This window comes from Doryrhamphus excisus, chromosome 7 (genome assembly GCF_030265055.1).
Source record: "Doryrhamphus excisus isolate RoL2022-K1 chromosome 7, RoL_Dexc_1.0, whole genome shotgun sequence".
NCBI lineage: Eukaryota > Metazoa > Chordata > Actinopteri > Syngnathiformes > Syngnathidae > Doryrhamphus > Doryrhamphus excisus.
The window spans coordinates 7,952,734-7,965,312 of NC_080472.1; the positions used below are offsets into that span (position 1 = coordinate 7,952,734).

At 40.7% G+C, this 12,579-nt stretch overlaps 1 protein-coding gene across 2 annotated transcripts in view; it reads left to right on the plus strand.

The window, feature by feature from the left end:
- gabra3 (gamma-aminobutyric acid type A receptor subunit alpha3) overlaps positions 1–12,579 on the plus strand; it is a 113,782-nt gene that overhangs the window by 48,829 nt on the left and 52,374 nt on the right. The window lies entirely within an intron of this gene.

The window sequence follows — 12,579 nt, forward strand, 5'->3', positions numbered from 1 at the left end:
GATTATGAAGAACAGAAAAAGGAAGAACCAAACTGATGAAAGAGTGGAATCTTTCTTGTGGTGTATACCATGTTGGCGTCGTCCTAGAACCCAACTTTCTGTGCGCCTCCAACAATCAGTCAACGGGTAGAATATACGGGATTGAACGTTAACAAACAGTCTTCAATGCAGTGTGTGTGCGGTTGTTTTTATTAGCTCAGGGTTTCCAGTCCTGACTCGAGGGCAGGTCGAGACTCTCCAAGCATCAAAAACATGGATGCTGGAAAAGCATGGCTAAAGTTGCCTGGAGGTGGACTTTCCCGATACAGCTGCTGCTCTGTGAACGCACCCCCATTGATGTCCCTCCCTCGGCGTTTGTGCATGTGTGTATATCTGGCGTGTGTGTACATAGCATATTCAATATGACAGAGAGGCTTGAGGATCTAATAAAGGCTCCATGCTTTGAGGTTGGACACGTGTGTGGCCACAGCGTATCTTTGCAGCACCAATTTCTCCGTTTGATTTCAATTGCATTGAGTTAGGAATGTATTCCACTGTCTTTTAATAGTGGAATGTCCAAGTGTAAAAATGGGCAAAAGGAAGAGCTCTTTGACACTCCCAGTGGACATGTAGTAACCTAGCCGCAGTGGAAAGAGTTTAGGTATTTGCTGCATCCCCAGGGTGGCTACCTTTAAGTCATCTTCCAGCAACAACACCTGGGAAAAAGGCTTTCATCAAGCTGGAGCTTTCTTTTTTCCACTGACTCCGTATCCATATACTCCGTATCCATACAATCCATATACTCCATATCCATATACTCCATATCCATACAATCCTTATACTCCGTATCCATATACTCCATATCCATATACTCCGTATCCATACAATCCATATACTCCATATCTATATACTCCATATCCATATACTCCATACCCATACAATCCTTATACTCCATATCCATATACTCCGTATCCATATACTCCATATCCATACAATCCTTATACTCCATATCCATATACTCCGTATCCATATACTCTGTATCCATATACTCCATATCCATATACTCCATATCCATACACTCCATATCCATATACTCCGTATCCATACAATCCATATACTCCATATCCATATACTCCATATCCATACAATCCATATACTCCATATCCTTATACTCCATATGCTTATACATTATAGTCCGTATCCATATACTCCATATCCACTCCATATCCATATACTCCATATCCATATACTCCATATCCATATACTCCATATCCATACAAGCCATATACTCCGTATCCATATACTTCGTATCCATATACTCCATATCCATATACTCCATATCCATACACTCCATATACTCCATATCCATACACTCCATATACTCCATATCCATACAATCCATATACTCCATATCCATATACTCCGTATCCATATACTTCGTATCCATATACTCCATATCCATATACTCCATATCCATACACTCCATATACTCCATATCCATACACTCCATATACTCCATATCCATACAATCCATATACTCCATATCCATATACTCCGTATCCATATACTCCGTATCCATACACTCCGTATCCATACACTCCATATACTCCATATCCATATACTCCATATCCATACACTCCATATACTCCATATCCATACAATCCATATACTCCATATCCATATACTCCATATCCATACACTCCATATACTCCATATCCATTTTTATCTGAACTACTTTGATACCCCAAAGTTCCCTCCAAATTTGACGTCCAAAACCAGGCTATTTACTGTGCAGCACATTTCTTCAGGTGTCAGGTAGTGAGGTTTCAAATGGCACTTTTCATAGTAAAGGTTGCCGACCCCAAATCAATACAAAGCCAACACAAACAGCTTACGGTCCATCACTGTTTTCCAAAGTCGATTGTTTACCCTCACTTAAAGGGCAACTGCACTTGTTTTGGAATTTTGCCCACCATTCTCAATCCTTATGTGAAACATGAGCATATATTTATTTCCCTTTTCTGTGCATACTAGCACAAGAAAATGAGTTAATATAAGCTAGCAAATAACGGACTTCATGGGAAGTGCCTATTTTGACACAAAATCTGGCACAAAACTCAAAGAAACGCCAACAGTGTTGTATTTACATAACTGACTTGTATATTAACCCAGCTACAGTGATATTATTATTATTATTGTAGCAGCTAGCATGAAAAACTATATTTATCTGGCGGACTAAAACAATGCGTCGTCTCAGCATCATTCACCAACGGAAGAGTGGATACCTCGCTCTCCGTTTGGCTACAAAGACTCAACAAGATGCTGTTTTTTTACCTGAAGACTGGAGCACAAGTCTTGTGCTGGAAGATACAGCCATCCCAAGTAGAGCGGACATCGTAAGTGTTGTCACTGTATCTATGCTGCTATTATTATTGAAGGAACTAGCATAAGTATGTGTATCAATGTGCCAAGGAAAGACATTTGGGTAGTATTTTAAATCCTCCAAATAGGCCAAGATACTTCAACTACTCAATGTTATCATCAGTGTACGTGTTAATGCATGAAACCATGCAACGTTTTTTTAGAGGGCTTCTTCGTCAAAATAGGTACAGTACGTCCCAATGGTGTGCATTTTTAGCTAGCTCATAGTGACTCGTGTTAAAAATGCACAGAAAAGGTTGCAAAATGTTCTAATGCTGCCTTACCAGAACAAGTATAATTGAATGAGAATGCATATACTTTGTCACCGAAGATTCCAGGATACAAAAGATTGTATGCATTTTCATTTGGAGTGTTACCTCAGCACATCTTCAACTCAAACGCGGACAATGGCAAATATGTTGAGCTAGATAAAGGACTATAGCTGCAAAAGCGCTCTGTTCGCGCCTATTCCAACTCCTCCATCAGTCTCCAGTGCATATTATCTTCTTAAACAGGCAAGTGGCAGACAGAAGAACCAAGCCAAGACAAATCCTTCACATTGTTAAGGCTTTAAAAAGATACATGGCAGCCATTGATAAGAGACAAGGCGCTACATAATGCGCTGCTGCATAACTTTATCAACACATTGTTGAGCGGGAGGACCTGGTGAGGCAGATTAGTCATGTTGGAAAGGTTAACTCATGCATCATTTTGGCCATGGAATTTATTCATCTGGAATGTTCTAATTCCAACTCCTCCACTTGTGTACCCACGTTTTCCCTGCTTTTGATGATAGGTGCCCGGAGTTTAAATATTTATGGTAAACAAAGTAGGTCTCCCAAAGCCTCAGCCAGAGAAGCTATTGGATTTCAATATCCTTTTTTTGCAAAGCTTCAAGCAGCCTCGCTAATTAACTTGATTTGATTTTACTCGCCCCTGGTGCTCCACAGTGAAACTTTTCAATGAGGGTCTCATTTGGCACTGCGCTGGAATATGTGGATTTTTACAGGAGATTTTCACTGGAGATAACGGGCAAAAGGCAAACAGATGGCTTCAATCGTCAAAGGAGTCATGAAGAGGAATAACATACAGAATCTTTGCAAAAGGATTCCCCCGATCAAACTATTAAATGACTAATAATGACTTATTTGAAAGAGATAACTTTGGAGGATCTTCTACTCTACTTTGCTCTAATTTCAAACATTACAGACGTATATTCAATATATACGATATTTCAGATATTATAGATATTTCAGTATGTGGAATCAAACTATGGAATGGATTGAGTAAGGACCTCAAACACTGCACAACGATGAGCCAATTCAAGAAACAATACAAGCAAGTTGATCAAGTTGAAACAAGTTGATGTTTGCTAAATACAAGGATGAAGAGTCTTGAACCAGTCATGATGTGCTATACATATCACTATATTGACACTTACTATGGTACCCATTATGTCATTGGATGCTCATATCACCTCCTACTTCGGTACGGAACAAAAAAAAAACAAAAAAATTAAAATTAAAATTAAAATTCATTTTCTGCCACTTTTCCTCATGCTGGAGCCTATCCCAGCTGTCTTCGGGCAAGATTAAAATTAAAATATAATAAAATAAAGTCAAAATAAACAAAAAAACAAAACTTAAATTATATTGGGAAAGCAGGAAGTGAACAAATTTAACAGTTACTGATTTTTCATAAGCTTTGCTTCTTCCTACTCCTTTTGGACATGTGGAACTGTGAACTGATTATGGGATGCACTCAATTGTAATCTGATGCATGTTCAAATGAAATTAAATCATTACCATTACCATATAGTGATGATAAAGTGAATCTTGGATTAAGTTTTTTTTTTCCTGATTGATGATTTACAAAAAGACCCCAAAATCTGACTATGACGATTTAGAGTGGCTCTCAAATTAGGTGTAATTGTAATTCTATACTATTATGTATGTACTGATATCTATAAATTGCATGGTGTCCAGTCGTCATGATTGTTATCACATATTCCGGTGAGTGCAGGATTTTTGACACTGTTTTTCATGAACACTGTAAAGTTATGTTTTTTCATGACTATCAGATGTTACACCATGTTAGCAATCAATTGTTTTGGGAGTTCAAGGACCCCCAGAAACTAGCTGGCAGCATATTCCATGAATGAGATTGTACCGGCCTGCATCGACAATCAAACAAAGAGCAAGGAGCAGAAGTCATGACGGCCATGTGGCAGGATTTTTCCTTAAAATTCCAAAGAAGACGTTGCAGTTGAATGCTAAACCTGTCATGTTCAAGTTCAGAACCAAGGAAGTTTAATACGACCAACCTCATCATGCATGTGACGCAGCTTCACTCAACAGGAAAGCGCATGTCGGTGGAGAGTGATGTGCGCTTTAATTGAGCAGTACTACCTCAGCGATATGATGCTGTGCATAAACCTACTCCACAGATGCACAAAGACGTGAATGGGCCAGTTTTTCTCATACGTACTGGTGTTGACTACTGTTCTCTGTTTTAGTCACATCCCTTGATTAAGGCTTTTCTAACATTCCACACTCCAAAATGTGCTACACTACACACGACACGAATGTGCTGATCTTATATTGATATCGGTATTCAAGGCTGTAATATCGCTATCATATCATAAGTGAAAAAGTCACATACAGTGAGGGTCATAGTATTTACACCCACTAGTTCTCCCACTTAGAAAATAGGGAGAGATCTGAAATTTTCATATTCATAGATGCATTCCACTCTAAAAAATAAAATCAAAAAATCACATTGAATGATTTTTTTTTATGATTTATTTGTAAATTCCTATTTCCTATAAGTATTTGCACCCTTGAAATAATCAGTGCTAATATTTAGTGCAGAAACGGTTATATACAATTACAGAGGTCAAACGTTTCCTGCAGTTCCTCACCAGGTTTGCACATACAGCAACAGGGACGTTGGCCCACTCCTCTACACAAATCCACTCTAGATCTGTCAAGTTTTGGGGCTGTCGCTGAGCAACACAAAGTTTCAGCTCCCTCCAAAGGGCAGTATACCACCATTCCGGTGCTTCTATCCCGTTAGACTGCAATAGCTTGTTATTGAAGACGGAGCATTGAGCCATCATTGTCTGATTGAAAAAGCCGTTTGACGCCCCTGCGCAACTCGAAGCTCTATCGTTCTATTGAAGGACCATGATGGCGCCCCCTTCAGTGCTAATATTTAGTGCAGAAACGGTTATTTGCAACTACAGAGGTCAAACGTTTCCTGCAGATCCTCACCAGGTTTGCACATACAGCAACAGGGACGTTGGCTCACTCCTCTACACAAATCCACTCTAGATCTGTCAGGTTTTGGGGCTGTCGCTGAGCAACACCAAGATTCAGCTCCCTCCAAAGATTTTCTATTGGATTTAGGTCTAGAGACTGGCTAGGCCACTCCAGAACCTTGATATGCTTACACTACATCCTCTTTTTAATACAGTACAGTCGTCCTGTCCCCTTTGCTGAAAAGCACCCCCAAAGCATGATGTTTCCACCCCCGTACTTAACAGTAGGGATGGTGTCCTTGGGATGCAACTCAGCCTTCTTTTTGAACCAAAAAGCTAAATTTTTGTCTCATCTCACCACATGACATTCTCCCATGACCCCTGTGATCATTCAGACGGTCCCTGGCAAACTTTAGACGAGCCCACATGTGCGGACTTCAACAGGGGAAACTTCTATACAATGCATGCTTTTAAAGCATCACGCCGTAGTGTTCTACTGACAGTAGACTTTGAAATCGTGGTTCCAGCTCTCTTCAGGTCATTGACCCGCTCCTACCATGTCATTCTGGGCTGATCCATCAGTTTTCTAATCATGAGTCATGCCCCACGAGATCCTACATGGAAACCCAGTCCCAGGTAGATTAGCAGTCATGTTGAGCCTTTTCCTTTTTCTAACAATTGCAGCAACCGTTGATTCATTCTCACCAAGCTGCTTCCCGTTTGTTCCGTAGCCTTTTCCAGCTTTGTGGAGCTCTACTATTTTGTCCTTGGAAAGCTCTCTTGTCTTGCCCATGGTAGCAGTTGCATTATAACTGACTGTGGGGGTGCACAGGTCACATTAATGAGCTCAAAACGGGAGTAGGTGGGGGGGTACTTGTGGGGTAAAGGTGGACTTTTTTAGGGTGGACTGAGAGCTCTTTGAGAGTCAAAATTATTGCTGATTCTCAAGGGTGCAAATACTTATGAACCATAGTAATTTACAAATAAATCATTAAAAAGTCATACAATGTGATTTTTTGATTTTTTTTTTTTTAGATTATGTCTCTAAGAGTGAAAATTTCAGATCTCTTCCTATTTTCTAAGTGGGAGAACTTGCAAAATTGCAGGGGGTGTAAATACTCATGACCCTCACTGTATACGGGGACACCACGACCAAAAAGAATAGTAAGGACTTGTATGCCTTTAATACAATATGCAAAGAAGTACAGAAAGTCATGGTTGAGAGTTGATGCAGGAAATGGTTTATAAATAGTTGTTAAAGTGTTTGAAATATTCCCTCCCAAAAAATGCTAAATACGGTAAAAGCATTTTATAATATGGGGGTGCAAACTGCAATTTATCACAACCATTTTCATTAAGTAGAGGCTTGTGTGTGGAGGTATGTTATTCCGTGTTTTTCTCTCCTTTTCTCAGCATGAACGTTATATCATATGAACAATACCTCCATCCATGCATCTGGTGTCTATGCTGCTAATCTTCACTAGAGTCGTGGGTAGGCTGGAGCCTATCCCAGCAGAGGCGGGATCCGCCCTGGACTGGTCACCGACAATAGATGTAAAATGAAGTGTAATTAGAAGTACTTCAGAAGTAGTTCCAGTACTAGAATCATTAGATGAGATGTCACGCTGCACCAATGGGTCCACCGGTCCGATTAACAGAATAAAGGAATCGCACATATTCCATCATTCCTACCTGTGCTGCCCTTAATACGTTGTATTGTTTGGCTGTTGGTCTGGCAACACCTAGTGTACGCAATCATCCACTGCGATTTTTGTTGTCTGCTGTTCACCTCGATCCCTCGCCACAAACGATGTTACTTGTCGTTACGGAATACGATCCATTACGCCTCTGCCCTGGAGTCTATATGTCTGTGAGTAACATATAACATCATTTAAATCATCGTATGGCATTAGAAACTTAATTGTACGACTGTCGTATCGTTGTATAAGTTCACTAAATGTGATGCTAGTTGTGGCTAACTTGTAGATCGTAGCTATTATGCTAGCTTTACTCTTATTGTTGATTATTCTTTGTATCATATCGCTGTATATAATGTATATTTTAGTGCTGTGTTTGTTCCTGTACAGTTTTACAGTATTCGAAGAATTACCCCAGTAAAGGCCAAGAAAAGACTAACCTTGTTTGTTTATTGTAGCACGTTGGACTGTTGAGCTAGCTGCCTAGCTTTGCATAAAGAAACGCACTGTAAGGACAGTATATCACCATTCCGGCGCTTCTATCCCGTTAGACTGCAAAAGCTCGTTATTGAAGACACAGCATTGAGCCATCATTGTCCGATTGAAAAAGCCGTTTGACACCCATGCGCAACCTGAAGCTCTATCGTTCCATTGAAGGATCATGATGGCACCCCCTTCACTGTGCCGTGTGGAAAACATCTCAGGTGGGATCTTCCTGTCATGCCAGGGAACATCAGGGGAGAATAAAAGTTTCTTCCACTTTTTCTTTCACTTTCATTTCTTGTTTTTTTTTTCATTTTGCATTTTTGATCAGGAGTGTACTCATCAGCGTCCGTGTACTCTGTAGGAGATCATATTTCTCCTCTCTTGTAGAGAAGTATTGGATGACATTTTAGCTAATTGGTTATTTTTAGCCTTATGCATTATTTTAGCTGTTTGAAAATTAACTATATCAGCAAGTTGAAGTATTTGTGATTTTAGAAATTTGTTTGGTTGATTGTTGTTGTTTTTCAAGCGTGTGATCATCTGATGTGTGCTCCTGCGCTCGCTGATAGAAGTCTGAACCAGAAAATCAATTCGATCAGTGAGTCATCCTGCATTTTATATTCTAGTCTATAATAATTTGGAACTCTGCTCTGATTTGCAAATCCCAGAAAGAGAAACTGAATAAACGTGTAAAAACATGATTTAATGATAATTTTATGTCTGTACTTAATCTCTGAAAAGCACATCATCTGTAGTGCGGACTGTGGATGCGTACCTCTCTCTACCTTCTCCAAGCCCAGCAATGAAAGAATGGAAAAGATAAAAATGGTGTAGCGAATGGAAATAACGGCAGTGTTTTGGGGTCTACACGTAGAAGGATTCTTGTTGTGTTCGAGTGGACCAAAGCAGTCAGACAGATAAAAGATTACAGGCTTGGCCACGGATGAGACGTGCTGCAGCGCCATTTGCCTCTCAGGGCGGAGGGCTGCTGTTGCCAGTTAGGAGGCGTGTGACCATATTAGACATGAGGGCCTCAGGAGTGACTTGGATGAGGAGGCGTTCAAGCACACTGTGTACTTGTTCACGTTCAGGTTCAAGTTGCAACTCTGGTCGATCTTTGTCGGTATTTTTTTTTTTGTACACTGTGAAGCCTCCAAGGTTTTTCATGGGAAATAATGATATTAATTCGGGCTGTTAAAGGATTCATATTTTTAATCAGATTACAGTCTGCCCTCGTTAATCATGGTTAATTGGTTAACCATCAATCAATTAGAATCCACATCCTTCATCCAACCATGGAATCGATCTAGAGTCCAGGATATGTTTTGTTGTCCTCGACATTCATCAGCCCCCCCCCCCAAAAAAAAGCATCAGTTTTCTTCTAATTGCTTTTCGGGGCAATTCAACAGAATTCTCAGAGCGAGGAAGCGAGTAATGAGCATTGGAGTTAAAATGGCCATCAATCAGGAAGAAGTTAGGAAGCTAATGAAGGTTCGGGCCCGGTTTGTGTCAGAGAAATGTGTGCAGGCTGTTGGACCACAGATACGAGACGAGCAGAAGACCGGGGCGATACGAGGAAGGGGGCATTAGTGCTTACTTTTTCTGAAGGAAGAAGTGTTATCTACCTTGCGAGCAGCTCCAACTTCCTGGTTGAGAAAACAGCCGAGTAAGGTCCTTGTCGATATCCAGTATGTATGTCTGTTATCTACTTATGCCTTTCTTTCCTCCTTGCTGCAATCCCTTCGCCTTTCAGGTGTTTTCCCTCCTTCACATGTCTCAGGTGTCCTTTTAGCACCTTCCCACTTCCTCTTCCTGTCCTTCATTTCCTGGGTCAGGCCACTTTGAATCCATTTGTTTTGCCTTAAACAGATTTGAATACCATTCCACATTTTTTTCTACTGTCTCGGTAAATCCCAAAAGCGACATTAATATTAATTTTCTTGTACAAAAAAAACAAAACGTTAATATTTGTGAAGTTTTCCACGACTTGCTTCACATATCATTTATTCATTTCTCTCGTCCTCTGATCAAATAATCGCAATTCACTTTTAAGCACCGAACTTCCACTTCACATTGATGATGACAAAACATAATAAGACAGCTTGACAGTTCCGAGTTCAAAATGAGCTATTTCAATGACAAAGTCGGACAAGTATGCATAATTTACAAATACAGAGACTCTCAAAATTTCACTGGATGTCAGACAGAGTGACGATGGAAAAACTTATGAAACATTTTGAATGCTTATTGTTCATTTGACACTGAATTAAAGTGTAGATACTTTTTTTGTTTTTATTCAACATTCATGAAGAGCTGAGAAACTAGCCACAACATGAGGTACCCCGCAGATTGTGAAGTCTAAGCCTGAGTCTAAGCTTACTAGAAGGGTGGACTTACTACGACCACATCACTAACATCAGGAGAACCAGAGTATAGAGCGGATGGAGTCACCTGCTGTGGCCCAGCAAAGGGCACTGTACTCAGACACATCCGCCGAGCAGCCGGGGTGCCACTATGGAGGTCTGGAGAATTGGAGGATAAGGAGGAGCAGGAGAAGCCACCTGGCTTGGCCCGACAAGGTGCACTGTATTTGGGCACACGCTCCGAGCAGCCCACCCGTGTGACGACACAGAGGTCTCTAGGAAACATTTTGCACTTTTCAAATGCCGCAGTGTTGCCGTTTCAGGTAGCCGATCAGGTAGTTTTGCGTGTGCAATGGTTTTTCTACAGAACCTGGTTTGAGCCAGGCGGAATTCGGGGCTGGCTGGACCAGGCGGGCCACACTAATATTGGTATATACAGTAAACCTCGGATATATCGGATTAAATTGTTCCCACTGGTTTTGTCCGATATAAGCGAAATCCGTTATATGCGTATACCGGAAAATGTCCGTTTTACGCATATATCGGATTTATATCCGGTATATGCGTAAATCGGATTTTATCCGTTATAAAAAGGCACTTCCTTGACTATGTTTCAAATGTACCTGGACGCGCAGGCAACGCTGCAAACTCTGCAAATGACGTCGTATAGCGGCCTGTCACGATTCGGCGAATTGGAGCACCACGATGCGGCCATCCGATATATGCGAGGGAAATTTAATGGAAATGCATTGGAACGGGACTGGAGATTTTGTCCGAAATGGGCGAAATCCGTTATAAAAAATCCGATATATGCAATTAATTTTTATTGGAAATGCATTACAGAAAAATCAGTTCTTTTTTATCTGTCCGTTGTGAGCGAATTTCCGATATATCCGAGTCCGATATATCCGAGGTTTACTGTAGTTTATAAATATGGGCACATGACTTGAACAGACTTAGCGTCAACATTTTTAAGCTTTGAACTTGACCCAGTAAGTGCTTTAAAGGCTGAGGTTGTAGGCCTTGTTGGGCACGAGGCCTTTCTAAGAGGAAAGATTTGCTCCACTTCCCTACAAACTTCATTCAGGTTATTCAGGTTCCTTAAAACGACGTCCATTCCCACCAGAACAATACCGGTATCAGTTTACCCGAGAGTTTGCTGATAGGGGGTTACTTGGATATTTTATCCTCTCAAGGGATTTTGCTTTAATTAAAAGACTATAGTCATTAACTCATCAGCACTCTATAGAATAATTGCCTTTCTATATAGTCACAAGGAATATGGGACATTTAATTTTAGAAAAATCTTTAATAACTGGTGGCTTAAACCATGTGATGAATTTTCTAATCAAAGCTTTCAGTGCGGAGTCAAGTCGATGAAGAAAAGTTGACACTTACAAGAATATAATTACTATAGAGATTATATATTATATAATTATATATATATTATATATATTATTATAGAGATTTGTCTTTTACCAGAATACTCAGGTATCACTAATTGGCAGGCCGCGGTATGTACAGTACCTGGACTTATAGTCAATAAAATATTTAACTACTTTATGTTTTCACGTTTGGACATGTAAAGAGGACAGGGAGAGACGGGGCATAGGTGTGGATAGACTGGACAGGGAAAATGAGTGATAGGTGCGATAAAGAGGACAGGGAGAAACGAGTGATAGGTGTGGATAAAGTGGACAGGGAGAAACGAGTGATAGGTATGGATAGATTGGACAGGGAGAAGCGAGTGATAGGTGTGGATAAAGTGGACAGGCAGAAACGAGTGATAGGTGTGGATAAAGTGGACAGGCAGAAACGAGTGATAGGTATGGATAAAGTGGACAGCGAGAAACAAGTGATAGGTGTGGATAAAGTGACAGGGAGAAACGAGTGATAGGTGTAGATAAAGAGGACAACGAGAAACGAGTAATAGGTGTGGATAAAGTGGACAGGGAGAAACAAGTGGTAGGTGTGGATAAAGTGGACAGGGAGAAACAAGTGATAGGTCTGGATAAAGTGGACAGGGAGAAACGAGTGATAGGTGTGGATCAAGTGGACACCGAGAAACGAGTGATAGGTGTGGATAAAGAGGACAGGGAGAAACGAGTGATAGGTGTGGATAGATTGGACGGGGAGAAACGATTAATAGGTGCGATAAAGAGGACAGCGAGAAATGAATGCTCGGTGCGGATAAAGAGGACAGGGGAAATGAGTGATAGGTGTGGATAAAGTGGACACCAAGAAACAAGTGATAGGTGTGGATAAAGAGGACCGGGAGAAACGAGTGATAGTTGTGGATAAAGAAGACGGACAAACGAGTGATAGGTGTGGATGAAGAAGACGGAGAAACGAGTGATAGGTGTGGATAAAGAAG